This window comes from Harpegnathos saltator, unplaced genomic scaffold (assembly GCF_003227715.2).
Source record: "Harpegnathos saltator strain DR-91 unplaced genomic scaffold, Hsal_v8.6 scaffold54, whole genome shotgun sequence".
In the NCBI taxonomy this organism is placed as follows: Eukaryota; Metazoa; Arthropoda; class Insecta; order Hymenoptera; family Formicidae; genus Harpegnathos; species Harpegnathos saltator.
The window spans coordinates 516,886-541,261 of record NW_020230360.1 but is presented as its reverse complement, the minus strand read 5'-3'; the positions used below and the strand labels follow the sequence as shown (position 1 = coordinate 541,261).

Below are 24,376 nucleotides of genomic sequence, written 5' to 3'. Positions count from 1 at the left end.
GAGAGCGCATGTGGGAGGAAGGAGGAAGTCGCGAGACGATATGAAAGTAAGCAAAGATGCGGTGAGATAGAGCGAAATACGATGTGAGGGCGAGAGACAGAGACACGGCTGCGGAGCTGATGCGTGTAAGGAGCGAAAGAGCGAAAGGGCTGTAAGGGAGCCCCTTCGAGAATGAGAAGGCCAGAGGGAGAAAGAGAGGTGTATCTCGCGTGGGCGACGCAGCGGATAGAACGGAATGAGAAAGAGCGAGAAGCGTGGTAAGAGAGCAGCTTGTGTGCGTGTGTGAGTGTGTTTGTGTGCGAGAGGGGGCAGAGAGAGAGAGAGAGAGAGAGAGAGAGAGGAGGGGGGGTATTCGACCCTCTATAGGGAAATATCCATAATGCGCATTTGCAATTTCAATGCCTCGCCGAACCCCGCCAAGTTGCCGAAGCGCAGCCAGCAGCCTCAACCCTTCGTGCCAATCCGGAGCATCGCGGTTCTTCCCTCGTTCGCCACCCCTACCACCCTCCTTCCCTTCACCACCACCACCGCCACCACCAGCACCACCACCTCCACCGTCTTTCCCACCCCGGGTTTCCGCGCCCTCCTCCTGCTTCCTCTATCGCCTCCATCGCAGAATCCCATAACGCCTCGAGCAACCTCTTATGTGCAACAACCCAATCCACATACTTGAACGCGCCGCGCTTCCCCAGCCGCGCGATCAAATAGATTCCACCCGTGTTGTCTTTGGATTTTTGTTTCCCGATTTTTTCGCGATTGTCAAACGTCGTTTCGCCTGCTTTATCGCGCCGCGCTCCGCGGCCGCGGCTCCCCGGCGGCGGTCAAGCGAACACGCTGCGAGCACGGGGTACGGTAACAACGACGACGCCGCTCGTCCGCGTAATCCTCCAATCGCCGGTATCCCCGAATCCTTTAACGACGAATTCGCCGGCGAGAGACCGAAGGAGCCGAGCCACTTAGCACGGGGGAAGTTTACGAGCCGAATGTGCACGCGAATTATCGTAACGCTCCGTGCGCCCCGCGGCGATAATAATAACTATAACAATCTCTCGCCGGTGCTCGCGGGAGCGCGCTAGTAGTCGCAATTGTTGCGAGCTGCTAACATCGTACGGCGCGAATTTTCCCGGGCGCCGCATCGAGCCAAACTGTGAGAACTCAAGGGGACGGGCGGCCTGCCGCGACTCCCGGCATTGTTCGCCGCTGCGCGCTGTTCGACGCGTCGCGATCAACGACTGGCGGGACCTGGAGTAGCCGGCGCGCGGGCGATAATTGATGAGCGCCACGGAGGAGGGGAAACCGCGAGAGGGTCCGTCGCGAAGCGTCATCGAAATTAGACGTGCGCGCGCGCGCGACAGAAGACAGAAGGGGACGGATCGAGTCGCCGAGAGCAGACAGACCGACGGACGGACGGACGGACGGACAGGCACAGCCAGGTAGCCGCGCAGGAGAGGCATGAGACCACTTCGCCAAGTGGCACGTAACACGCGCCTTGGCCATTTCGTATGGCCGGGCAGCGGGAGGTCGATAAATCTGACGTCGATTGAAATATTGCCTTCTTCGATATCCCTCGCGGCACCGATTCCGACTCCACGCTCCCACGTCTCGGCTTCCCTCTCTCCCCCTGCCCCCTCCCTGCCTTCGCTCTGACCCCCCCTCGGCCTTGGCTGACGCTCCGCTCTCTTGTTCGTCTCGCACCCTCCTCCGTCTTTCCAGCCTTTTCCTCTCCCTCTATATTTCCTCCTTTATCCTCGCTCGCGCACCCTCGCTCTCTCTCTCTCTCTCTCTCTCTCTTCCCCCCCCCTCTCTCTCTCTCTCTCTCTTTATCATCTGTCCCCTACGCCGATTCGTTCGCGTATTCTCTTGCTCGGTTTCTCTATCTATCATGTTCCCGCGCGCGCGTTCCTATATCTTCCTCTCTTTTCTCTCTTTGCCGTCCTTTCATGTAGCCCGCGAAAAACGCATACGACAGGACGAGAAAGGAGAAAATAAATTCCAGGGGCGAAAAGTAACGACCGCGATATGAAGCTCGGTGAATTTCATTCTCTCGCCTCTTACGCTAACTCTCCTCCGGCCGTCTCTACGCTGCCGCCGCCGTCGCGCAACTCTCTCTCGCTCTCTTTCTCTCTCTCTCTCTCTCTTTCTCTCTCTCTCTTTCCTCCCGGCCGTCTCTCCTCCTCCTCTTCCTCCTCCTCCATTTCGCGAGTAGCTGTCGATACATTCATCGTCGAATATTTATTAGCCGCTGTTTATCACGGTGCGCGCATGATACTAAAAACACGCATGACCGCACGCTCTTGGGATCACGCCAGGATATTGTCTAGCCGCAAATCCAATTATTCGGCTAACGAAGTAGATAATGCGATAAAACCTTTCAAGACACTGGTCCCTGCGTATAATATGCAAATGCAACCTCTACTCGCTCGCGCGCGCGCGAGCGAGCCCGACGCAAGCCATTTATCTTCCTCTCTTAAAGTTTTTGCAAAGAGGAATTTTTCGCTGTTAATTGGGAGATTAAAATTCGCGAAGACTACTTAACTTAAGAGAAGCCGCGGGAAGAGTCGCCCCTCCCCGCCCCCCCCCATCTCGCGCGCTTCGGCCGATTATCCTCGAGACTCGCTTGTAATATTCATAACGGTTTGTTCGTAACTTTAATTACCGAAAAGTCACCATTTTCGTCGTTGGTTCGTTCGTTGCTTAAATATTAACGGCTCAACATGCGCGCGCGCGCGAATCGTTTCACCCACGGCGGGATTAACGCCGGCGACGACGGAGGACGGCGCCGAAATGGCAAACCGCCGCTCTTCTCGAACAATCGGCCGGGCGCGATTTATTTCGGCGGAATATTTACGGAATATTTTTCACCCGCGCCGCGCCGCCGCGGATTCCGCCCGCGCGGCCCGCGACGCCGCAGCTGCCGCGATTCGTAACTAATTGTATCCCGCGCGTCTCGCCACCGCGAACACGTGCCACTAATTAGCTTTTATGCCATAGAGCAGCTATATTTTATGGCCCCGGTAATTCCGACGCGAATTTTCAGCACTAATTACCGCGCGAGGCGGCACAAATCCGCAATTGTGTCTGATTACATACGGTAAGGTTCCCCCTTCAGCCTCGTCCCGCGCGCGCGCGCGTGTGTGTGTGTGTGTGTGTGCGTGCGTGTGTGCGGAGATACGCGTGTCCTCGTTACGCAATTGTTCGTAATTGGTACGCCCTCTAATCGCTTACATTTTCCGGATCAGATCGATTCACCGGCACGCGGGGCGACACTCTTACCCCCCCCCGCTCCCACCCCACCGGCGTCTCCCTCGCCGCGACGGCGCGCGAAAATACAACGCACCTTCGGCCGGCGAGTTTAGATCTCGCGCGGATCGGGGTTGAACTCGTTTGAACGGCGAGCGCGAAGCGCGCTCGCGTGACCAGCTATTGATTACTCAAGCCTAACCGGGATTTCTCGAGAACGGGAGCGGCTTAGCCGGGCATTTTCTTTCCCCAACTAATTAACTTGGACCGCTCGCGCCAGCACGCCAGCGCGCCGGCTCCGCCGCGCCGCGCGTACGCTTTGCCGCGCGACCCTTCCTTCGATTTGCGCAAATTGCGCGATTTGCAAGCGCGGCGGGGGAATTAAGTATGTAGATCGCGCGTGGAGACTCGACAAACGTGCAGCTGCACGTTTGTCGGAGATTCTACCTACCTGCCGAGCCGCCTACATACGCAGCTGCCTATCCGCACGCCTCTAGAATCGCCTCTAGAATCGCCTCTAGAATCGCCAGCGGCGGCGGTCTCATCGGAGCCCGATCGATGGGGAAGAGTTATTAACGGCTCTCTCTCTCTCTCTCTCTCTCTCTCTCTCTCTCTCTCTCTCTCTCTCTCTCTCTCTCTCTCTCTCTTTCTCTTTCTCCCTCCGGCCGACTCGGCGCGCGACTACAAACTCGTCGCCGAGGAAGTTAAAACATCGCGGTTACTACGCACGATTGATAATGGAAACGTTATTAATTGCTTCGCCGTCGTCGAGCCGTCGACGTTCGGGCTTACCATATGGCACTGATTAATTACTCTGACCGATATCGGGAGAACCGTATTCGCCCCGCCGTGTACTTTGCCGAGCGGGATTAAGTTCGCAGTGCCAATAGCGTCGTACAAATTGCTCGTCCTTGCCGGGGACGCTTGCGCGCTCGCTGTTTTACCTTTAATTGCTCCGCTACCCGTGCCCCGCTATTTATTCGGGGATAAGAACTCGAACGGAGCCGTGCCCCCCGCCCCCCCCGCCCCAGCGCCCACCTCTGCCCGCGTTTCGCGAAAGCGACGCGAAGCTATTATCGAGGTCCGCGTCGCGCACGTCTGTGACAAGTAAACCTCGGGAAACGTCGGACGCCGATTTGTTTCCAATTTTTCATAGTTATTTTTAATGTCAAAATGTAAAGAAATCTGTTATCATTTTTAGCCTAAATTAATTCTCTCAATTTTTTCGAAATTTCTCAAGTTTTCTGTTCATTCTGTTTTCGTTCGTTTCTTGTTCACTTTTTTACCAGATTTTGACGTTGAAATGGGCTTGTTTGCCGGATAGTGAGCCGAAAGATTACCCAACGTCGAGTGTAGCGTAAAATTGAACGCTTTTTCAACAATGACGTCAGCCATATTAGACCCGCCATCTTGAATTTTACAAAATTGTTCTGGTTCATTGTTTTAAATATGTATAAAATAGTGTTACTTGTGCAAAACTTGAAAAATTTCCAAAAAATTGAAAAAATTAATTTAAGCTAAAAATGATAACAGATTTCTTCATATTTTGACATAACTATAAAATAACTATAAATACTATAAATAACTAAAAATAACTATAAAAAATTGGAAACAAATCGGCGTCTGACGTTCCCCGAGGTTTACTTGTGAGAGCGTGAGTGTAAGTAAGTAGTCGTTCTACGACGATGCCGGCTGACGAGAGAGAGAGAGAGAGAGAGAGAGAGAGAGAGAGAGGGAGGGAGCGACTCGTGTCTCTCTACATGCGGGAACCGCGGCCCTCGTTATTACGAGACGTTTACCGGTTATTACAAAAGTTGGCGAATTTCTCATTTACGACGGCCGAACTTGGCAACTCCGCGACGACGGCAGTTTCGTTAACGGGTTGCATGACGCGTTCTCACCCTCGCGAGCGAGCGAGCGAGCGAGCGCACGCATACGCGAGTGCGCGTGAGACGAGCGTTAATGATGAATTAGTCGGGCACCTCGCCGATCGCACGTGGAGGGCGAGCCCTGCGAAAGCACGAGCGCGATGTTGAACGCGAGCAGGAAGAGGAGGAAAAAAAGAACAAGGGGATTCATCGTCCGCGACGACGCGATCCTTCAAAGGCTTTGCACCGGACTCCAAAGGACTCTCCGCTTTCGGGCGAGGAGGGCCGGTAGGAGTTGATATTCGTGAAGCACGGCGATGATCATCTCATTAATACTGTTAATTTAATATCCGTCTCTCGGCCGCGATCGCAACGACGAGCGCGGCGACGCGAGCAAACGGTCCAGGGCGGAGGGGGCGGGCGGGGGAGGGGGAGGGGGAACATCTGACTTGTTAATTTTTCCCGCATAAATTTCAGACGGCCCACGCCTCGTTTTTAATTGATTCGACCGAGCCCTTAACCGAGAGAGAGACAGAGAGAGAGAGAGAGAGAGAGAGAGGGGGCGGATTGGAGGAGCACCGGGGGTGAGTGGATGGTCGGGCGGTCGGGGCTGGAAGGGGCGGCTCTGCCGCCGTCGCCACGAGCGTGCTGCGACGCCGAACGATCTCGTTTGCCATCAACGCGGCCGGACTTTCTCAAAGTCACGATGACCAATACGCATTCTTGCTCGTTACGACGTTACGACGAGCGGCGTGTTGCGAATTGATCGATCCCGCTTGTCGCTGCGATTTCACGAGAAAGAGAGAGGAGAGAGTCGCCTTCTTTCATGGACCGACACGCATTTGCATACGAAAGGGGTCGGCTCGAGGCAGTTTGTGAGGCAATTTGTATCACCTCGTGCTCTCGCTTATCTCCGCGATCCCAGCCGAGCGCACTTTAATACGCACGAGATGACGCGAGCGCGATCGATTCGTCGTCGTGCCGTAAAGAAGTACACACGGCTTTCTGTTCTGAAGGGAGGCGTAATTGCAGATGCGTCGTAATGTCGGGCCGAATGACAGAAATGTCAGTTAAGTAACCGGCGGTGCGCACGCGCGGCATCGCCTCGCGAAATTGTCAATCCAGACGTGTCTCATCGCGCGCGCTATCCTTGGCATTACGCGTACCGCTGCCGGTTGACGCGCGCTAATTAACGTCGCTGTTTATTTTCAAACGAGCTCTTTAACAATGCAGCCGCTTCCCCGGCCCCGGGAGAAATGAGGTATCGCGGCGGATTGACGAGCGAAACGCTAAATTTGAGCGAGAAACGGAATTGAACTCGACTTCGCGGAATATAAATACACACACACACACACTAACATTTGCGCGATTCTTTGCGCGGCACGAGAGGAATCGATGAAACAATTGCGGATATTAAGCGAGCCAATTTATCGCGAGCATGCTTGCGCTTCGGAGAACGAGAAAGGGAGGCGAGGAGAAAGCGAGAGCGAGAGAGAAGGGGGAGGGAAAGACTTCTTCTCCCCTTTTCTCCGTAATGGGATTATTATTTTTCCGCCGACATGAGTGGCGCACGGTACCGGAAGAACTCTTCAGACACCACGAAGGACACGAGGAGGGTTCGGCGAGTTTAATTAGAGCGTAGCGTAGCCGAGAGTACCGGCGCGCGAGGGTGATGGGGAACGCGCGCGCGGCCGTAGGAGGGGGAAGCGAACGAGGAGAGGAGGGAGGCCAAGCGACTCGAAATATGCAGTATGCACATTCGACTTCCTCCCGAAGCGCATTCTTCGCACGTGTCTTACTTCCTTTTTCCTCCTCGCGCGTCACGCCCGACCGAGCGTGAAATTCCAAATTCCCCGCGGTGCCTGCAAAATGTAAAGGGTTGCGCGAGGGTTCTTCGAAAAATAACCCCCGGTTGCCGCGGCGGCGGCGGCGGCGGCGGCTCGCACAGTGACGTCTGCCGGCAACCTTTCCGCAAATACCCCTACTGGAAATAATCTCCCCTTATCCCCGCGGGCCCGATGCAGACCGAGGATGCATGTGCGCGCAAGGATCTCCGCGAGGACCCTCGACTATGCGTTTCGCGCGTGTGATCGCCGACGGCGACCGGCGATCCGAGCGGCGGCTCGGACGGCGTTAAAACGATCGCATGTTTTCGCTCGCGTCCTTCGCTCGTCGGACACACCGCGGAATTTCAAAGCCAACAACCGCGCGCGGGGCTGTTTTTTCCGCGCGGCAACGGTCGGCTATCGCCGCGGGAACGACACGCGGTAAAAAGTGAGAAACGGCGGCGCGCGTCGGACCGACGCAACTGCTTTCTCTCTCTCTCTCTCTCTCTCTTTCTTTCTTTCTCTCTCTCTCTCTCTCTCTCTCTCGCGCGCGTTATCGACTTCATTAAAGTTAAACTCCACGCGGCTTCGCAAAACGCGCTCGCCGCGGTATCGTCCTCCGCGCGGTGAGAGATTACGAGAGAGGCGACGAGACGAGGCGAGATGAGACGGGACGAAGCAAGGCAGTGAAATATCGGGAGCAGAAGTATCTTTCGGCGAAAAAGTTACGAGTTTTCAATTAAGCGTGTCTACATTGTTCGCTAGTTCATTATGTATCGATCGGCCCGGCGCCGTTTGCTCGCGCGCGCGCGCGCGCGCGTTACCGACCGTTATAAACTTTTCAATTTGCGAATGAACGGCGAAATATTACCCGGCACACAGACGGTGGGAGAAGAGTACGTGGTGAGGGGGAGGGGTAGGAGAAGGAAGAGGAGGAGAAGGTGGAAAAAAGAGGGGCGAGAGAGGGAGGGGGACTCTGGTTCTTTTACTTCGTAAAAGGAAGCCTCCCGAGAGAATACGTCGAACGAATCTCTCTCTTTCTCTGGCGTTCTTCCGCGCCGCCCGCCCCGCGACCTGTCCAGGCGTCAAAAAAGCTGAAGAAGAGGCGGCGACGTAGGCGGAGGGGGCAGGTGGAGGATCAAGAAATAGTAGGGAAAAGGGCAATTCGTTTTCATTACCCATCCCTCGCGGAGCAACTTCGATGCTGGCCGTAACGCACAAATTTACAGCATCCTCTCTCGTTGGTAGTATCCGGCCACCTCCCTCCCGCGTTCGTGCGCGAGGAGGAGGGGGGATAGGCAGAGGAACGGTGACGCGGAAGGAGGGCGAGGAGAGCGCGGGGGGAGGGAGGGGAGTGGGATGGAAGGCCGGGGCTGCTGATTTCTTTTTATCAGCCTCTGTCGGTAACTTTGATATCGTCCTTTGCGCGAGCTTCATTTATTAACGAGCTTGGAATATCCGCTCGTCCGGGCTGCCGGCATAATCAAGGGATGATTTCATTAGTCTGAATTATGAATTTCTATTAATGCGCGTCTGGAAGAGCCTATCCCGGAGCGCAATCTCTCTCTCTCTCTCTCTCTCTCTCTCTCTCTCTCTCTCTCTCTCTCTCTCTCTCTCTCTCTCTCTCTCCCTTCTCGGGACGATGAGAGTCGCGCTTGCTCGACTCTCATTATCAGAATTTATGAGGCGTTAAGGCGCATCTGTCCGTTCTCCTCGCCGGACGGACGCGCGTGCGGATGTTTATGCGCGTCTGTACGACGCGCAGTGTCGAAAGCTACGACGACGACGACGACGACGATCTTCCACCCCGCCGACGCCGTAACGTCGATGGGCGCATCGCGCGAGGCGTAATAGAGACATCACGGAACGTCGGTCGCGCCGGAAAAATGATCGCATTAGGCTCAATTACGTTTTCCATTAGAGTCGGCGGGTTTAGCGGACGGACGGCCGAACGAATGGTGAACGGGCGAGAGCGGGCGAGCGAGCGGGGGCGGACAACAGCACCGTTGCTTTTCGACAAACGAGACCTCTCGCCGCGTCTACCTGAGAGTACGCGGAACCCTCGTCGTGTTTCGTTCCGTGCGAGCGTGTCTGTATGAGTCGGCGAAGAGGGCTGGGGATGGGTGGGGTGGGGTGGGGAGGGGGGAGGGAGAGGGGGTGAAAAAGGGCGGGTCGTGGAAGAAGAGCGATTCGTTTTCATTACCAGGGCCGTAGCGAGTTCCAACGGCTCGGAGAGCTTGCTCTCCGGCTATGGTGGCCGGGCTTGCTTTGCTAGATGCCTGGCTGCCTAGCTGCCTAGCCGACTGGCTGGCTGGCTGGCTGACTGGCTGGCTGGCTGGAGCCGGTCCACGGGAGAATTCCACTTGGCGAGTAAGTACGGGAAGAACGCGAGCTGCAGTATAGCAGGTATCAACGTAGCTCCGTAGGGAGGACGTGTGTTTCGCGCGATTGTGCGAGTGTAAGTAGACACACACGAAGGCTACGGCTCTCTCGCCGTGCGGACCTTTCCCTCCCCCCCCCCCTCTCTCTCTCTCGCTCTCGCTCTTTCGCTCTATAACCCGGAGGAGAATCAGGGAACTAGCTGCACACCTAAACGAGCACGGTAATGCCGGCGCGCGAGTGGCTAAGGCAGTGGTTTCCAAATCATCCCGACCCCTCCGGGAGGATCCTTAATCAAATTTGAATACTTTCGAGCCATCCGAAGTGCGCGCGGAGACGCCACCGCCCGGCTGAATGTCGGGTTCGAGGCCGTCGACGGTTACTTGATTAAAAGTTTCGAAGCGTGCGAGAGCGGCCTCTCGGTAGGATGTATTATTTCTAGCGTGGCTTTGGGCTTCCCTCGCTCTCCCCCCCCCTCCCCGTCCCGTCGCTCTCCCCCTGCGCCGTACCTACCCCTCGCCGCGCGCATTTGCTTGGTAATTATGCGCATCCGTGTCACTGTGAATTATTCGTTTAAACCGGGCGCGGTCGGTGTAATAAAGGTGAGAGCCAGCCAACCGGCATTGTGCGCGCGCGGCGCGTTACGTTTGAGCGAGCTCGGCAAGGAGCTTTATGAAATTTGTCGTTCCGAATGACATTCGCTGCTCGCGCACGCGCGCGCGCGCGCGCGAGATATACTATTTGTATTACAGAAATCCGCGCTCGTTCGCGGCGGCATTTATAATCCTGAAATATCGGGGCCGTGTTAAATAAGCGCGTCATCCTTTCGACCCGGCCCGGCGCGCGCGCGCGCGATTATCGTTGGCCGAACGTTTATCGCGACCGCGCGCGCGGCGGGGGGAGCGGCGCTCTCCCGTGGGAACGGAACACGCGCGAGCGAGACCCGCTGACAAAGAGAGAGACCCCCGTCCCCTCTTCCACCGTGGAATTAATATGCCGGCACGCATCATCGAACAAGTCGGATTCTGAAAACCACTGCTCCGCGTCGCGGTGCACGTCGCACTGGTATCCACAGTTTAGGCGCACCGCCGGCAATCCTACGGTCCGACCATCAGCGAGAGGTGGGCCAACGTCGAGGGTCGGTCGGGAATTTCGCAGTCGCGCGCGGGGGTGTAAGTGCTGTTTCGTGTACGAGCAGTTCCCCACGATCACCCCCGCTCGCCTTGGCAGACCTCCCGCACCCTCTGCGGGGGAGCCATGGAGAACCGGTGGAGTGAAACAGCCACACACGTACATGCGCGCGCGCGCGTGTACTGCCCTCTTCGTGTCCTCCTCCTCCTCCTCCTCCTCGTCTCGCTCGGTCTTTCTCCAGCGCGCCTTCCCTTTCGCTCGTTCCCTCTCTCACTTTCTCTTTCGCTTGCCGTGCTTCCCAAGCTACGATCTCACGTAGAGATACCTACGGGGATAGTTTGCGAAGGGGGAGCCCTTTCGTCCTTTCTTGAACAAGCGCGGCTCCGGATCCGCCCTTCCTTCGTGATTGTTCCTTCATCTTTCCGCTTTTGCTGCGCTTGAAGGGCGCGCCGCGCCGCGCCGCGCCGCGCATCCTCCTCCGTCTTCATTTTACGTTTTCGGCCAGAACCGGAGGTGATTACTCGTGCGCGACGACGACGGCTCCCCTTGTCCTATTCCCGAGGACGATACTGAAATCGCTACTTCCACCGCTTCTTATTTCTGTTTCGCTTTATTGATATTCCGCCTCTCCACCGCCTCTTTGTTCGCCGCCGCCGCTGCCCCCTCCACCCCCTCGTCCACCTCTTCATCTTCTTTCGACTCGTCTTTTTCCCTTTCTTCCCCGCCGCGTCGTGTCTCTTGATCCGAAGCGGATATTTACGTCGGACGGTTAAGTTGCTTTCTTCGAGGAGGTTAGAGACTATGCCTCGTCACGATTCCGCCAAGCCATTTCTCCGTCATGCGTCTTTATAAAGATACTCGTATCCCGCCGCCCTTTCTTCTGTATCGACAAGTTGCCGGATAAACGAAATTAGTGCTCGCTCTTCCTGTCAGAAGTTCGGACGAATCTCGAAGATGGGACCCGGCCCGGGTTGTACAAATGGCGCGACAAACACGCAACTGGAACGTTGTACCTCACGCGAGTACGACAAAGAAAAGAGAGAAAAAAGAACGAAGATTATATATTCATTTAGTCGCGGACGCTGCTTTTTTGTTCACGAGCTCTGCTCTCACTCTCTACTCTCTCTCATCTCTCTCTCTACCTCTTCTTCTCTCTCTCTCTCTTTCTCTCTCTCTCTTCTCTCTCTCTTCTCCTCTCTCTCTCTCTCTCTCTCTCTCTCTCTCTCTCTCTCTCTCTCTCTCTCTCTCTCTCTCTCTCTCTCTCTCGCTGTTCCGCATTTCGAATTTTATTTAGCGGCTCGCGCTGCTCGTTTTTCTCAACTCTCCTCCTCGATATCCTTTTATTTTGAGCCGCGCCGGCCCTTCCTCCTGTTTTCACTTTTGGCAGAGGATCAGGAGCGATAACTCATTCGGGACGTAAGCCAGCACTCGACCGCCAAAGATATGTTTGAACTTTGCAATAAAGTGAAGGCGGGTGATCGATATGTTTGCCGAGTTTGTGAATACGCCGGAGTCTCTCGCGCCGCGCGGCTCACGAGAGAAAGAGGCTGTTTCTATTCGCGGATAAGCCGACTGTGTCCCCCCCGCCCCGCCCCCCCCCCCCGCCTCCGCGCGAGATCCCATCTCCCGGCCTTTGCTAAATCCAGAAATTTACGAACGGCGAGCGGCGTGTGGCGTCTCGAGTTTCGTCTCCGCCGAGTGGCGGAAAACTGCGCGGAACGGAGCGTAATGCGCGGAGACACGCGCGTTGTGTCTCGCAAACTGCAGAGAGAGAGAGAGAGAGAGAGAGAGAGAGAGAGAAAAAGTGGCCAAAGTTACAAGAGAGCCGCCGGCGCGACCGTGGCGCAAGGTAACGAGCGATTCATAACACATCAGTCTCTCCTAACGAGAGCGCTCATCGGTAAATCCGCGCGTCCCATGCGCGGATAGCGCAGGCTTCCCCCGGCGGCGTTGTTTTTATCCGGCCGAGCGGAGCGATAACGGGCGAGAGCGTAAAAGTCATCTTCGTCGGGTGTACGCTCCGATCTTTCGCCGACGATACGCCGACGGCGGCGCGGCGGACGGGCGGAGGACAGCCCGCCGATGGATCGATTTGTACGCCGAGAGTTTCTTCCTCGGGCGCTTTCCGAATAAAACAGCCGCGACGGCAGCTCCGACGCGCTCGGTTTCACGGGACAAACGGCGGCGGCGAGGAGGAGCTGCGTCTCTCTTTTTCTCGCTGAGCCTGCTCCCCCTTGGCCGTGTAATAGCCAAGGTTACCTCTCTCGGAGCACATAGCCGCGCGCGCGCTAGCCGCCAATTTGAGCGTCGCGACCTTCGATACAATCGATAACGACGTTATCGTCCAGCACGAGTTCGACAGTTGCACTCGCACTTAGGGATTTTGCCGATTTTTGGTAATATAAAGAAAGTGCTGCGCCTCACCGGTTGTTCTTTTTCATTTTGAAATATGTTATAAAGGATGAAAGTCTGAACGGCTTTTCCTGATACAACTATATGCGGGGGTCGCCGCTTATAGTTTCCGAGATATTTGACTTAAAAGTTTTGGAATTTTGATGTTAAATTTCAGATATCACAAGCTGACGTTATTTACAGTACAATCCAAATAGTTAATCCAAGCATGGTGTATACATAGAAACATAGGAAACAGTACATATAAGCAGGTGAAGGGCTTCGCCTCCCCTCCCCCCGCACTCGTTCCCCAAAAAATCCTAACCTAACCCAACTTATTGCATCTTTACACATATATTGTTGAGTGATGTTGAAAAGATCTCCTTAAAAGCCACAACACCTAATTATATGCAGATGTTATAATAAATTAAGTTGAGCTAGATGATAGATCTTAAGAGAACTTTTTTCAACAATGTCCAAAAATACATAAAGATGCAATAAGTTAGGTTAGGTTAGGATTTGTTTGGGGAGAGAGTGTGGGGGAGGTGCAAATCTTCTCTCCCGCTTATATGTACTGTTTCCTATATTTAAAGTGAATGAAAACTGCTTGTCTGCTTCAAATATACTTCAACGTATAATTATAAAACTTTAAAGTCAAATATCTCAGAAACTATAAGCGAGCCCCATATAATTGTATTAGGAAAAGTCACTCAGAATTTCATCCTTTATAACATATTTCAAAATAAAAAAAATCGCTGAGATGTACCCTTTTCTATATATTTACTCGATTTTTTTTTTTCAAATGGATCGATTTGAAGATCGATTCGAATCACGAAGAAAGAAATCGATCTTAAAAAAATCGGTTTGTAAAGAATCGATTTCGGAAAATCGATTTGAATCGGTATGCATGTAAAGTGAACCACTCATTAAAGTATACTATCTGTCAAATTTCTACACTCTAAAGTAGACCTCGTGTAATTCATATAAAGTTTAACCCCTTGACATATAATGACGTCTGGGAGACGTCATTCATTTCACGTGCCATTGTAGACTTTGACGTCTCCGAGACGTCAAGAATTGTCTCCGGCGGACGCCGAGAATCGTGCGTCGATTCTGTTTGGTTTCGAATGCTCATTATAATGTTACTTAATTATTGTCCATTAACATTATGTATCAACCTGATTAAATGTTATATAGCAATGCAAATTTCAAAATAAAATGTTCTGTTTCTAAGCTTACACATAACTGTTCAGCTGAACCAAATTAAATAGTATTTTTCAAACGCATCAAATTCCGTTTTACTTGTATGTCAAGGGATTAATATGAATTAAAGAAATTAAACAGATGGTATTCTTTCGATTGTGTTGTGTGTGGCCACAACAATATAGAAAAAGATCTTTATGCTAAGGATTTAATTAATTTGATTAAACATCAATCAAGGATTTTTAAACGTTTAAATTAAATAAGAAATCACGTTTACTATTATATGCGTATACATATAATATGTAATATTATATGGAGTGGCTGTGATTGGTTCACGCGTTCCGTTCCGTTGAAAATTTTCACCCATGGGACATCGGTCTAAAGGCAACGTAATGTGCATCCATTGAGTGAGTTCAAATATTACAACTAAAAGGAATAAAAAAAAGAAACTATATTACTAGTAGAAACTGGAAAAAATCGTGTTGGTAATTTTCAAAATTTACAAATCAATCCTTGAATCGATTCAATTCCAGAAAATCGATTTGAAATCGATCTTTTAGGCTCCGATTAGTCGATCTTCGATTAAATCGATCTTCGATTAAATCGATTTAAAATCAGCATCCCTACTCGCATTTGTTTCCCGCTGGCGTCTCTCGGCCGCTGCGAATAAACGCGCTGACGTCGCTCGATCGCGACTCTGTCCGGATTCGTCGTTCTCTTTGACGAAAGTGCTTCATAAAACGGTGACGGGTATAGCGGATGCGAAAATGTTGAGGAACGGCGACCTGCCGTCGCCTCTGGATTGGCAGTGAGAATCTAGCCTTACTCGCGCGAATCGAAATTTCGACTCGCCTGCATTCTCGACCTCAGCATCTCATTTAATTTATTACTCTGAAAACCACATCAACCTATCGATTGCAGATTGTAGATCTGTCTTACAAGTTACAAACAAAAGTGGCAAATTGTGCGTTTTCCGCCATTTATAGAGGCGCTGATTAAGACCTGGAAATTAATTCGTCATTGGACCTCCGAAATCTACACAATAAAAAAAAGTACTCTGTTTGCAATGTGATTCTAAGCGAAGCTTTTTACAGAAAAAGGATTCCTCTCTCGAGTAAAGAGATTAAAGTGAACCATTCATCTCAAATTTATTAGATGTTATTCCAACTAACTATTTTCTCCGTATTTCAAGAGAATTTCCTCTTATATCAATTAATTTTCCTCTTATATAAAGAGGAATATGTTGATTGGAATGTCGGCTTCTTTTGTTCAGTCATGTTCTACCTCCGGACATGAACGATAAAAATAACTATACGCTCATGAGTCAGAATATTTGAAAAAAGATATGTGTGTTGCTGTGACATATAACGAAAATAATTGATCCATGTTTGGTCAAGTACGGTTTATAATCTATTGCAAGAAGTTGAATAATATATTCTTCCTTTTAACTATGTTTCATACAATTGATGAACATCTTTGTACCTGTGAAGTCCATAACAAAATTGATTGGAAATTTATTTGTTATGTTGATCTTATTTCATTCGTGCCTATTTATTGTAGAACCGGAGCCAGAAGTACATCTATATCTATATATATATATATATATATGTGTGTGTGTATAAGTTACTTTTCGCTATACATTATAATTTTTTCAAACTAATCAGTATAACCAGTAAGAATAAAGTACAGTAAAAATAAATAATCCTTTTAGAAAAAGTTTAAATAATCTGTGTAGAAGAGGATCTGTGTACAAGAGGAAATTTATAGTATTAAAATCAATAAGATTTGCATTGTACATATAACACATAATCCCTTCAACTTTAAGAACAATGTGTTTAAAATATTTTCCTCTTAATTTTAGAGAAATCCCTTTGAAACCATATGTTATGATATAAGAATAAAATCCTCTAAAATTTATATTCCTTCCGCTTATTCTGAAATTACTTCTTTTGGGTGCAAAGTGTTAAAAAAAGAGTTCAGGACTTTGAGGGCAGATGGTATTCACAAAATGGAGGAAAAAGTCCCGTTAAATATGGGTCGAAAAATTAATATTGTCGGAGTTATGAACAATTATTTATTTTAATTCAAGCAAATGACCTATTCGCTTTTGGCGCTCACAAGTTTTATCGCATGTCCTCCTAATTTTACACAAGCTTCACATCTTGATACCGTGAAAAATTCCCAACTGTTCGACAAGTATTTTGTATTCTCTGATCTCACTCGTCCGTGTTATTTATCGGCGAAAAGTTTATCACGCTCTTAAGAAGTCCCCATAAAAAAGGTCCAGGAGATTTAAATCAGGCGGGCGAGGAGGCCCTGGGATTTGCTCACCCCGTCCAATTCATCCTTCACCGAAGGACCTGAAGGATTTAAATGTTGGCCGAATTACATAAGAGAGAATACAAAATGTTTGTGTCAAACAGTTGGAACAAAGCCGGGAATTTTTCAAAGAGTTCGTAATTCTACAAAGATATGTAGAAATAGAAGGAGGGCACGTAGAAAATCTCCTGTAAACCTTGCAAGCAGCAGAAGCGAGTAGGTCTCACCTGCTTCAATTAAACAAATAATTGTCGATAACTCCGACGATATTAATCTTCCGACCCACCTTCATTAGGACCTTTTTCCCTCATCTCGCGAGTACTAAAGTCCCGCCCTTAAAGTCCTGGATCCTTTTTTTTTCAAACACCTCGCATGCACAGCTGAGGTCGACAGAAATAGGGCCGAAATTTCGGGACTCCTCCTCGGAAGAGATCGGGGATCCCGCGGGGCGCGAAATAAGAGTCGAATAGAATCACGTACTGGCGCGCAGGCGAAGGCACTCGTCTCGTCCTGTCGCCTGTGCCGCGTATCTACGATCTAATTTACAGGGCTAACCGATCGGTGTATAGAACGGCAGCCGGTTACACGCCTACACGCGGGACGGTATCCCGGCGGCTGCCGGCGAGTTCTCCAAATGGCAGTAAACCCGGAGAATCAATTCGCAGTCGAGTTAATAGCAGGTTACGATGGTCAGACTAATTCTAGGTAAGGGCAAGCGCGTGGTCAATCCCGCCCGGCGGTGAACAGCCGGCACTCCGAACTCTAAAATGCGAGGCTCGACCCGGCTGGGGGATAATCGGATCATGTACCATACCGGGTGTTCACCCCGGAGAAAGTCTTTAATGATCGCGTCTGAATCAGCCATTAGTCCGGCAAGTGCGTGAGCGCGCGCGGGAGGGGGCAGGAAGGGAGGGAATAAGGCGAAACACTTTAATAGCAGCGGTGAGATTAACCCCGGGACTCTCGCATCGCCGGGCTAAAAAATAAGGTAACGCGTAACGGAGAGCACGCGAGTGAGACCGATCGTTCCGTCTGGCTCTCCCTCTCTCTTTCTCTCTCTCTCTCTCTCTCTCTCTCTCTCTCTTTGAACTCGCTTTTATTTTCCTTCTTTTTTGTCAGATGTAGCGACCGGCGTTGGGATATTTTTATTTACGACAGCTATACGTTCGCCGGGCGTGAAGCCGCCCGGCTGTATAGACGTTGTCGCTTTACCGGCTTCGCATTTAAAAGCGTGCCGCGCCGCGGTGCGTGCCTCGACTACGGATTCGGTGTCAAAGTTATACCCAGACGTTAACGAGACGTGGCGCGTACACGATCGCGTCGAACGCGCCGCGCCGCCGCCGCCGCCGCCATTCACCCGGTAATTTCGCCGATTTCCGTGTTATTTATCGGCCCGCCGCCGTTTACACGCGCGCATTTTGATTTCCCGCGTGGGGGCTATCGCGCATCAGCTGCTTTCGCTGCCGCCGCCGCCGCCGCCGCCGCCGCCGCATTAATCAAGCGCGCGGCCACGGTGTTTCGCCGCCGCGTGTTTTCGTCCTCATTTGTACCGGAGAGAGAAAGATTAAAACAAATTCGCGGGAACGTTACGGATAAACCGCGTTGCTCGCTGTCGTGAGTCGGCCCTAACAGCCCCGGCGATGAACTCCGCCGCCGTGTAATCGCGTTCTAACACGGCGCAAGTATAAACCGCTCACGGCATGGAAGCCGTCCTCGCTCCCCGCCCCCCGCCCCCCGAGCGCGCGCTACGTGACATTTCGGGCGCGTGACGTGGCAGAGTCCGGTTTGCGGGAAATTAATATCGCGCGCGCGCGTCAACATGGTCCGATATTAATTTCAATATCCTCGAAGGGTCCCCCCTCCCGCCCCGGTCGACTTGTCGCGCGTGGCGCTGTCACGAGCCGCGCTCACGCGTGCTTCCGGTAGTTCGCGAGCGAGCCGGAAAAGTCGGCGAACTTTGGCCGACTCGTCGAGCTTCCTCTCTCTCTCTCTCTCCTCTCTCTCTCTCTCTCTCTCTCTCTCTCTCTCTCTCTCTCTCTCTCAGGATCGGGCCCGCGTCGATCGCGGAAGCCGGCCCGACCGTCGAAGGGTTGAAATCGCGTCGAACGGCCTGGAAACCGCCCGCCGCGCTGCTGCGGTTCCGGATCGCGGCTGCGTTCCCGGGGGACAGGGGGAGGGCGTGGACGGAGGGGGGGGCGGGCAGACAGGAGGCCGGGAGCGAGGGCAGCGGATTAAGTCGGGTTCGGTGATAAGTGGTCGCGGTACCCGGTCGGAAACTCTAATTAATACCTCGACGCTTCGTTTGAGCCCGTGACTTACGGGCCTGTCGGCCGAGCGCGGAATTACGACCGAACTCCACCGGGCGCGCGGCGCAGCGCCGTTGTCCTTCAGGGGCGGCGCGGTCATTTGTTATCGAGAAGGGGCCAAGGGAATCGCGCAGCAGGGAGGGCACGTATGTCGGGGATATGTGTGTGAGGGAGCGAGAGAAAGAGAGAGGGAGAGAGAGAGAGAGAGAGAGAGAGAGAGAGAGAGAGAGAGGGAGGAAACGGGCACCGAGTTTGCCGCCTTCGGCACGCCAGGATTCAATCGGCATACGTTGAACGCCGCCGCCGTTGCTGCCACTGCCTGATGTCGGGCTTAACGAGTCGACTCGGGACGAGTAATATCGATCAGCTGGTTACGTTAATTGTACGTTTCAGCGGGCGCGCTATTACCTTTCGGCGAGAGAATCGTGGGAAACGCGACGATGTGCGGCTCGAGAGCCTGCGAGCGCTGCTGCCGAGTCGACCGCGGACGCATAAAGAGAACGAAGCCGTCGTCTCCGCTCGTCGCTCGTTGCGTCGAATTGACGCGAATTTCGAGGATAGGATCCTCTCCGCGCGCCATTAACTCGGCTATTTCGAACGGGCACGAAAATGGAGGCGCCGACCGAGCCGAGCGAGCCGCGGCCTCTCGCCTCGCGCGTTAGCGTAAAATTAAAAAAAGAGACCCCGAAAGGGAGAAGGAGGAGGGGGCAGGCGGAGATGCCGGCCGTTGTTCGGCCGCGGGCACTGTGCGTACACTCGCGTTTTATTACGTCCGCCTGGAAATATTCTCGCCGCGCTACGAATAAGGAATGATACTACTCTCGCGTTTCCCGCTCTCTCGCCTCCGCCTCTCGCCACAAGCCCCTCGTCGCTTTTATCGCAATTCCCCCCTCCCTCCCCCCTCCCTCCCTCTCTTGCTCTTGCTCCTTTTTGTTTCCTACGCTCCACCTGCCGCGGAATTCCAACCAAGCGAGTGTCCGTTCGCCGTAATAGACGTCGCGGGCGGCGGCTGCATCGCCGCGACGCCTCGCAAATGGCTCATTGTAATGGAAGAAAAGACGACAAACGCCGCTGAATAAAGAGCACGGTCAGAAGTGGATGGACGGAGTCACGCGAGCCGACGTGCGAGCGAGCGAGCGAGCGAGCGAGAGAGAGAGAGAGAGAGAGAGAGAGAGAGAGAGAGAGCACGCTCTTGGAAAAATTTCCATCGCGCCCCACTCCGTAGCTATTTTCTCCGTCTAGCCGAGTCCACCCCCGCTCCCGCCCTCGCTGCCGGCGCCTCCGAGTTTTCGTAATCAGATGCGCACGATAATTTGATTCTACGCAGAAGGGGAAATAAAGGGACGGGAAAAACGCGCTTCGTCTGGAAGAGAGAGCGCGCGTAATAATAAGTTGACGGGCGAACACACCGCGTTAAACAAACGGACAATTTGTCCTCCGCGCGTTCCCCCCTTCCCCCTCTCGATCTCCTTCCCGCTCTTCTCTAATTCTCCCACATATTCTCCCGTGTGTATTCCTTGACACGACTTTTTTCTCCACGCGCGCGCGCGCTTTGGTCTTGATTTTCCACCGAACGTAAGTGGGCATTGTGCTCGATCGTCGTTCGTCGCCGAGAAGGGGGGATAACTCACGATGATCCCATCGCTCTTTGACGACGAAAGGCCGAGTCATCCCCCCCCCCCACCCCACCCCACCCCGTAATGCCACGGGCGAGGACGGGAGGGCGAACGAATAGAAATGCGAGAGCGGTACCACGGACGATAAATATGCCAGAGTCGCGATACTTTTTCCCTTCGTTGTCATTTCTTTCTTTCGTTTCTTTCTTTCTCTCTCTCTCTCTCTCTCTCTCTCTCTCTCACTCCCCCTGGCCTTTCTCGTTGCAAAATAGCGTCAGCCGATTCAGCGACCAACTTTCGCAACGCTGAGGAATCATATTCTAGCAAAGTTCCATAAATAATGCCCTAACGGAAAAAATGGAGGAAGTAAAGAAAAAAAAAAAGTGAAGGTGGAGGAGCGAAGGAGAGCGGCGAAAGCTAGAGAAGATCGTTTATACGAACCAGCAAAGGACCGTAAAAAATGTCTCTTTTTCTTTCGTTGTTATAGCCATAAGTCTCCTTACTTACTCCCTCCCCCTCCCCCTGACTTATCGTCCTATCGATTTATTACTTTTCCTTTTTACTTTAGCTGGCTTTATATTTCCCAAGTCGTGACGAATTTTATATTTAATTAAGTCAACTTCAATCGGCGGGTCTCCTCTTATTTTTTTCTTTCCCCTTGCGGACACTCTTGCTCGTTATTTCTTGTTCACAAGATAAAGTTTCGTTTGACGGCTTGTAAGAATGTTCCAAAACATCCAACCTCATCGAGAGGAGAAGGAGAGAAGGTGTGAGAGAGAGAGAGAGAGGCAGAGTGCGAGAGAGCAGAATAAGGAAAGAGCGAGAGCGAGAGAGAGAAAGGGAGGGAGGGATTTATCGAAAAAGGTAAGCGAGAAGGATTTCCAAGAAAAATAACCGCAGGAACCAAACGAGAAACTCGACTCGGAGGAGTGAAGTTACGAAAATTAATAGACGTGGTTTTACCAAACTACAGGGGTGTGCCGCGAGATGTGAAAATAAGTATCGAAGTTGTACATTTCCAGTTTGCCCGCGATCCTCCGCCCCGTAACAACAATTTAATTGTCCGCCATTTTCCACAGCGCGGTTTTTCGCAAGAAAGTTCCGCGACGTCGAATGCCTCGTAATCGCGTCTCGAATTAAATTCATCGTGACAAGATGTTATTGCTCCATTTACGGCGTATTTATCAAAAGAATTCCTCGCCCCTTCCTTATGTTCTCGTACTTTACTCCGCGCTCGGAAACGCTTCCCTTCCCTCTTCCCCCCTCGCCCCTCCCCTCCTCCTCACTCTCTCGCGCCTCTTCCATCCACCTGGCCTGATTCTCATTACCACCATTCGCGCCTTTGACTCGAAATAAAATGTTGCCCTCCCGTTTTCCACGGCGAGCTCGGCCAGCGCGGCTTCGTTAACGGCGAGCGACGGAGATTCGTTCGCCGTTGGAGCGGCGATAACGGGAGGAGGAGGATCCGCTCGCGTGGATTCTGTGCGGCGTGGAAAAACGACAGCGGTCGGAGCGGTAATCCCGCGGTCGAAGCCGACGAGCGAAATCGTCGGACGGCCGCGCGCGCGTTCCACCGGCCTTAACCCCAACATCGACACTTTCTCAAAAGCCACCCGGCTTTTCGACCAGCACGACAGCGACTCGCCGAAGAGGGAGAGGGACTCCGAGGTGGCGGTTAGATGCGGCTGGCCGATTAAGACGTCGATAAATAATATTAATTGCCAGCCAACCCTGGGCCGAAACCACCACCTACGAAAGGGGCGGGCGAAGCAGGAGGGGACGACGTGTTGCGTTTAATCAATACCCACGTAATGCTGCGGATGGATGATGGCGGTGGCGGCGGCGGCGGCGGCGGCGGCGGCGGCGGCGGCGGCGGCGGTGGTGGCGGCGGCGGCGGCGGCGGCGGAGGTTGCCGATGGTTGGCAGGGTGGCGGAGGGTGGTAGTAGTGGTGCTGCTGCTGCTGCTGCTGATGATGATGGTGGTGGCGGCAGCGGCGATGGTGGTGGTAGTGTCGGTAGTGGTTGCTGGCGATGGTGTTGCTGTAAGTTTATTACGTAAGGCAGGTCTACTCGACACGGTGAACGCAGCCGGGCCGCTCCGAGTTGTGTAATTAAAATTAATAATTCCACGACCTCGATGCAGCTTCGTCAGACGACTCTATTTACCGCCCCGTCCGCCACCGCCGCCGCCGCCGCCGCCGCCGCCGCCGCCGCCGCCATCGCCTCACCGCGACTTCGTACCTTTCTCCATCACCCTTCTCGCGCTCCTTCCCCCTCTCCCCTGATTATCCACCCTTAGCTGGCGCCACCATCATCGCGCGCTCTTCTTCTTCTGCTTCTTCTTAATACTCCCGATCTCCGAACTCGTGTCGGAGCCTCTTCGGGACGAGACGCGGCGTGCCGGATAATGGTGCGGATGCACTTAACGCGGCGATAACTACCGGGATGATAATGAATTTTATCGTTCTCCGGGGGAGATTGTTTGCGGGCTTTCATTACTGGGTTTTTAGGCGTGGCAATTATCCCGCTCGCGATGGACGTCGGCCGAGGTTCTCTCTCCCCCTCCGTCTCTCTCTGTCTCTGTCTCTGTCTCTGTCTCTCTTTCTCCGTCCGGCTCTCTCTCATTACGTTCGCGTAAAGTGGCGTAACAGTTACGGAGACTCGCGACAATAGAATGGAAACTATATAAATTGCCCGCTATCAGGACGCTTTTGTGCAAAATTCTGATTCCACATTAGCGCTAAAAATTCCATCTCGCAGCATCGATAAAAAATTTCAGTGAAAAACTCTACGAGCCGACCGATCATTCACCGCTAAAAACGATGACGCGTCGCCATGCCGTGCGTCGAATTCTAAAATACGGAACTTTTATCTAAGAATTATTCACGGTACTGTCGACTGTCTCAATCGCCCGAGTCTCAATTGATCACTTTTGTTAGTTTGTTTAATAACCCTCTTACTTATCCACGTTGATCGTTTCGTATTTCCTCGCCGCACTCTCGTGTCTCGAATAAGTCACACAATTTGATTTGTCACTTAAACGGAAAGTAAAATATCTTGCTTATCGAAATCGAGGAAGCAACGGATGCATGGAATATCAACATAATTGAATAATTCCTGAATATACAGCTCCGATGTCGGGGTGTCGATTTGTTCCATTATATTTTCCCGGGTTGCCTCTTACGTCGCTCGCGTAGAACCGCGCTAAAAGCAAGCGTCGCGTCTATAAATATTGCGTCGAGTGGATGAACGAGAAAGCTCAATAAGTGATACAGATTATCAGCCGTCCCTCCTCCCGCGCGCGCGCGCGCGCGCGCGCAGCTCCAAATATTTCGCCGACAATAACGGGCGCGGCCTCGGCGTTAATCAAATTAGACTCGCGATTGAATCAGGTCGCGTTTAGCGCGTCGGCGTATGAACTGACGATATACCCGGCTATATCCCGCCCGATAAATTATTTTGCCGCGTATTCTCGCAGGTGACGAACAACACGCCAAACCGATCGCAGCTCCATCCGCTCTGCATTTATTTGTGCATTTATGTCGACTTAAAATAACTATTTCGCGGCATTCCTCGTCGCGAAATCGTCGCCCTCGTCCTTCCTCGCTGGAATAATCGCAGATCGGACCGCACATTGCGAGCTCGGTTCGGCGCCTCTCGCGCAAGGAGGGGTGGTGGTGATTACGAACCCTTAGACATCCGACCGTTTCGGCTTGCTTGCGGCGCGAAGTCGCTTCTCGTGTTGTCTCGCTCGCCGTCGTAAATTCGTCAACGCGTCGCGATTCGGCGCTCGATGGGTGCACTCGAGACGAGTGCTCGAGCGGAACGAGTACTTGCTCCCTCGACGACGACGACGACGACGACGACGACGACGACACGGCGACGCGAGCTCGAAAGCACTCCAAGCGAGCGCTTTCTTTTCCCGTCGTCGGCGGCGGCAACGACAACTAGCGCCGTAATGGAGTGACAATTGCACTTCGGAATGGATTTTAGGCAATGGCTGTCGAGAGCACAATATAGTCGCAACGAATAGACGCCGTCTGGCGCTGCGGGGGTGTCGCGAGGCGCGATTCGCGGCCTTCGGATACGTCGATTGC

General features: G+C 52.6%; 1 protein-coding gene across 3 annotated transcripts in view; it reads left to right on the top strand.

Moving 5' to 3' along the window:
• Positions 1 to 24,376, top strand: part of LOC105182044 (uncharacterized) — a 361,561-nt gene that overhangs the window by 112,054 nt on the left and 225,131 nt on the right. The gene's annotated exons all lie outside the window — the stretch shown is intronic.